The following is a 5,828-nucleotide window of genomic DNA, read 5'->3' as shown; positions in this document are numbered from 1 at the left end:
GGGGGGGTGGAATGTATTCTGCAGCAAATGTGAATGACATCCCCAGAGACAGAGAGAGACAGGCAGGCAGATTGTCAACATAACTTACATGGCGTCGGTTAATTGTAAAGAGGAGACACAGATATTCCTTTGGTCAATTTGCATTTCAAACTTGGGTGTGTTATTTTTTTTTAACACGTGATAAATAATACAGCGTCGTGCCACAACATTCACGTCAAATAATCGAGCCCACACTGTACGCTGTGGCTGGATTCTAGGAAAGTGCAGAGGTGCCTCTGGAGAAATTTTTATTTTAAAACAAATAAATAAATAAACACATTGCCTTTGGTCGTTTGTACCCACCAACGGTGTACCATTGGCTTTAAAGATAAATATTACAAAATGAATATTACAATGCTGCCCAATAAATAAATATTACAAAGTAAATATTACAAAATAAATATTACAAAATAAATATTACAATGCTCCCCAATCCCGTCGAGTGCTCCCACAGTAAAATGTGGGAGCCACGTTGTGTTTTCAAAAAACAACAACCTAACTCCGCTGTCATCGACTGTCATCCAGGAAAAAAAACTCGTCATCTCACCCGGCAAACGAGGGAGGGGATTTATCAACGGGGAGTGATGGAGGGTGTCCGTTTCATCACGTCGCTGCGGCGCGGCTAAGTTGAGCAATCTTTGAACCGAATTGTAAAATCGCCTTGAAGGGAACTCCCCCCCGACTCTCCCCCACTGCCCCCCCCCCACCTCCACTTCCTTCGATCACGCCGAGCGCCATGCACCGCCAACAGCGACACGATGGGAACGTTGCGAATCCCCCAAGACAATTACCCTGACCCACGTACAGATGACGTGGGAATAATAATACTGGCTGCAAATCTGGTGGATGATTGGATTAGTGCACTTAAACGTACCATTGTTAGGAGAGGGAGTATTTCACTGTTGATTTTAAATCAGTGTGCATGCAAACTATGCTTGGTCACGTTCTTTTAACTAACAGTTCAAATGAATGTCTTTCCACTCACCACCTAATAGACAGGGGTGTATCGTGGATGTCATCTCTGTTGGTGATCTCGAGCCAGACCCAGACCACTTGTATACATGCTGTGCACGTAATGAGTAATTGTAAAAAAAAAACACTCGACACATTACATAACACAGTATAAATCATCTTATATGATTTTATGTGGGGTGGGTGGGGGTGCATTGATCCTGTTTTCTGTGTTTTTATCCACACATTTTACTCAAATTATCCAGTGGAGAGGCAAGGATCAATGCGGACAATAGGATGAATATTCCGCTATTGCTGGATTGCTCCTCTTCACCCCTTCATATTGCTGTGCCATCGATGGCAATAACTTCATTGAGACTCCAATCCGTGGAGCAATCCCACCAGCACCACCATCATCATGATTATCATCACCAACACCACCATCGTCATCACCATCATCATCACAAACACAATCGTAGTCACCATCATCGTCACCAGCATCGTCATCACCACTATTGTCATCACCAGCAGTATCGTCATAATCATCATCGCCACCACTACCACACCGGGGCATCAGGCATTGGCGATAATGTATTTAGGACTCCCCGAAGTTCCATGCATGAACAATGCCTTTGGGCATTCCCTGGCCATGGATACGTGTGGGTTTTAGAAAGGGTTTTCCAACAGGTCTAAGTCACCTTTTGTTAACCGCACGATTGTTCCAGATAACCGGGAGGATTTTCTGATATGCGTGAGTCACATCTGCCCAAAGTCTCACGTAACCAGAAGAATGGAGCGCAGATAAATAGGGAAGGTGCCGTGCATCATGTAGGGTGGACGTGAATCGTGTAGGGTGGACGTGAATCGTGTAGGGTGGACGTGAATCGTGTAGGGTGGACGTGAATCGTGTAGGGTGGACGTGAATCGTGTAGGGTGGACGTGCATAGTGTAGGGTGGACGTGAATCGTGTAGGGTGGACGTGAATCGTGTAGGGTGGACGTGCATCGTGTAGGGTGGACGTGAATTGTGTAGGGTGGACGTGAATCGTGTAGGGTGAACGTTAATCGTGTAGGGTGGACGTGAATCGTGTAGGGTGGACGTTAATCGTGTAGGGTGGACGTGAATCGTGTAGGGTGGACGTGAATCGTGTAGGGTGGACGTGAATCGTGTAGGGTGGACGTGCATCGTGTAGGGTGGACGTGAATCGTGTAGGGTGGACGTTAATCGTATAGGGTGGACGTGAATCGTGTAGGGTGGACGTCAATCGTGTAGGGTGGACGTGTAATAAAGACGTTTGTAAGTCGAGTTTCACCCGACTTACAAACGTGCCTACTGAATAGCATTAGGTCGGTATAATTCCTTTAGGATTCCATTCTCAATTTTCTTGACTGCCCAACTCATAAATCGTATTCATTCTCCTTTAGGATGGATAACATAATTAACATCCTGAAGGTGACATAATCACAGTGATCTTGTATAACAACAGCATGGCTCTCTCGTAAAAAAATTATAAAGTAAAGAATATAATGATGCAATTTATCATGTCAGAGCGTTGCTTTTCCCCCCCAAACAATTCCAATCACTTCCACGCCGCCCACACTTTGTGTATTCGCGACCCAAAAAGGTAAGTGCTCACGACCGAATTGTAAGCACACATTTTTCAAACTCAAGAAATCAGCCTGTGGTGCAGAGGAGATGTAAGACACCTGCCACAGCCATTTCTCAAGCCGCATTGTTTCGCAATCCACCGTCCAGGGACACTGCCCCACCTTGCCCACCCCTCCTCGTCAAGGCTTTTGTTTTTTTATGCTGGATCAATATCTTGAGCAAAAAAAAAAGATGCCTTCAACCAGCGTGGCGCTACCAACTAATTTACGAGCATTGGTTTTGGAATCGAATCTTATGAAAAATAAGTGTTTGAGCACCGTAGCTTATTTGTTTCCTTTGCAATGTATAAGCATCCACATCTGAAATGGGAAAATGTGTTTCGTTGTTCACCCGTTCAATCGTTTACCCCATTCATCATCCGCTTGTCAATTAGTTTGGTGAAAGGTAAAGGGGCAGAACCGCAAGTCTTGCTCATGCCACTGCTGGCAGAAGGGCTGCAACTGAAGTGAGCTCCACAGCAGCTCTCTGGAGTGTATTTGGACCCCTTTTCTACACTCGCCAGACGTCTTGGAAGAGGTGGGAGTCGCCACATGTTACCCCACCACTCGCGACCTGCGAATCGACTGACCGTGGCGTGCCGATTACACACCGCTTGGTAGAGAGTGGAAATTTAAGAAACGCCCACCGTTGTATCAACCGCCACGCCAGGAGATGGAAGCAGCGACTTCTTGATTGCAGAATAATCCATAGAGTATTATATAATAACCTTCTTTGGTTCTTTCGGTAAAGTCACGTAGAATGAGAATAAAATAATAAATTGATAAAATAAAATAACACAATAATATTCTCACGACGTTTCGGCCACAACACAAGCGGCCTTCATCAGGTGAAGGGGGCGAGACTGTCTGGTAGGACAGCGCTGGAGTGAGAGAGCCACGTTCAGATCACGGCTTTTAAGCTGTGTGAGAGGAACAAAGAGCCTTGACACAGGAATTAGCATAAAATTTAGCATTGAAATGGCTGAATGATTAGCTTGTGACTGGTCACAGAAATAGCTATGTTAAAAGTTAAAGCATACACATCCGCAGAGGCACCCATTGTTAAAAGGAATTAGCATAGAATTTAGCATTGAAATAGCTAAGTTAAGGCGTACACATCCGCAGAGGCACCCCTTGACAATGGGATTAGCATAGAATTTAGCATTGAAATGGCTGAGTGATTCGCTTGTAACTGCTACAGAAATAGCTACGTTGAAGTCAGAGCATACACATTCACCGAGGCACTTAGTACAAATCAAACAGGAGAATTTAGCATTGAAATAACTAGGCGAATTTAGCATTGAAATAACTGGGTGATTTGCTAGTGACTGGTCACAGAAATGACTACACATCTGAGCTATTCACAGTACTATATAGTGAACCAATAAAAACTAAAATATAAATTACCTTCATGTTATCAATAAACTCTATATTCTCCAATCAGCTAAGCTACCAACCATAAGTCGTTATATATCACAATGCTATATGGCGAAAAAATGGGTGGATTCTTACCCTCAAATTTCCGTACCACGGATAGCTATGGGCCCCGTTCAGACGGACGAGTTCGTCCATAGTCGGAACAGAGGAGGGGGAGAGAGACAGCTGCGAGGCCCTAGTATGCTCCATGTTGTAAACCATACCATTAACCGTGGTGTGAGAGGTATTAAGAGGCAATGCTGGCGAAAGAGCTGCGGTCTGAAGGACATCGTAAAATTACAATTAATTAAGAACAGAAATGATTTAACACATCTTTCCAGTGGTTACTAAGCCTGAATCCATCTTCTCGGTTGAAATTGTCTCTGTGCTTGTATATGTGAATGGCCTCATGAACGAATCTCTCATGGTAGCCGGTTGGTTTGCAAAGAACCTCCGTCTTGGAGAAGTCAATGTCATGTGAGCCCACTGAATTGTAACAGTGGTCTGCCACGGCAGAGGAGTTCGTCTTACCGTGTTTCAAGTCTGCTTTATGTTCGCGGATGCGGTCCGAGATATGTCTTTTGGTTTCTCCAATGTAGCTACTACCACAGAGGCACTTTAGTTTGTAAACGCCTGGGTACTGTATGTCTGGAAGAGCATCTTTTACAGATGGAACTAAATCACGGATTTTGTGTACTGTGTTGAATCGGACCTGGATCTTGTGTTTATTCAGGATTTTGGAGATCTTTTTAGTGACCCCTGCAATGTAGGGTAAGGTGATGGTTTTGAGTGGCTCCACAAGAGGATCCTTCTTCATGACTGGAGTGATGGCTTTGCGGATTGTGTAGTCGGAGTAGCCATTAGCCCTGAGAGCCTGGTGTACGTGCTTGAGTTCACTGGTAATGTGTTCCTGGTCGGAAATGCATTGGGCTCTATGGTATAGAGTCTTGATGAGGCAGTTCTACTGGGATGGATGGTGGTGGGAATCCGGTTTCAAGTAAGCATCTGTATGGGTAGCTTTCCTGTAGACAGAGTGGCTCATTGAACCATCATGTCTCCTTTTAATTAAGACATCCAGAAAGGGTAGTTTGCCATCTTTTTCGACCTCCATGGTAAATCTGATGGCTGGGTGTATGGAATTGATGTGGTCGCGGAATTGGTCTAGAGCAGGCTGGCCATGTGGCCAGATGACAAAGGTGTCATCAACGTACCTCTTCCATAAGGTCGGGCGTAGAGTGGCAGTCTGGATGGCGTCAGTTTCAAATTTTTCCATGAATACGTTGGCTACAACCGGAGATAGGGGGGAGCCCATTGGGGTGCCCTCAGTTTGTTTGTAGAAAGTTCCATTCCAGGTGAAGTATGTGTTGGTTAAGCAATGTCTCACCAGGGGGGGTACATCAGTATGCAGTCCTTGATGAACCAGGTCTTCAATGATAGCGATGGTGTCAGGTACCGGGACTTTGGTGAACAAGGACACCACATCAAAACTGACAAGCAGGTCGTTTGGGGACAGAGAAATGTCTTTGATTGTCGAAACCAGGTGAGTAGAATTTAGTACCGCAGAGGTGGTTTTTCCAGTGAAAGGTCGCAGTATATCATTCAACAGACTTCGGGATAAGAAGGCTCAACTAATCGAGTCTCTCACCTTTCTGAAGAGATGCCGCGACTCTAAGGTAATACCAACCGCATTTACACTAACCTCTGCTGTTGCAACTTCTCTCAATGCAAAACGAATTCTAGCTAGAACTAGCTTCGCTCTTATCTCGGAAAAAATCA

This window comes from Petromyzon marinus, chromosome 17 (genome assembly GCF_048934315.1).
Source record: "Petromyzon marinus isolate PM22_M1 ecotype Great Lakes invasive population chromosome 17, UKy_Petmar_22M1.pri1.0, whole genome shotgun sequence".
NCBI lineage: Eukaryota > Metazoa > Chordata > Hyperoartia > Petromyzontiformes > Petromyzontidae > Petromyzon > Petromyzon marinus.
The sequence above is the reverse complement of the archived record's forward strand: the minus strand, read 5'-3'. Positions refer to the sequence as shown.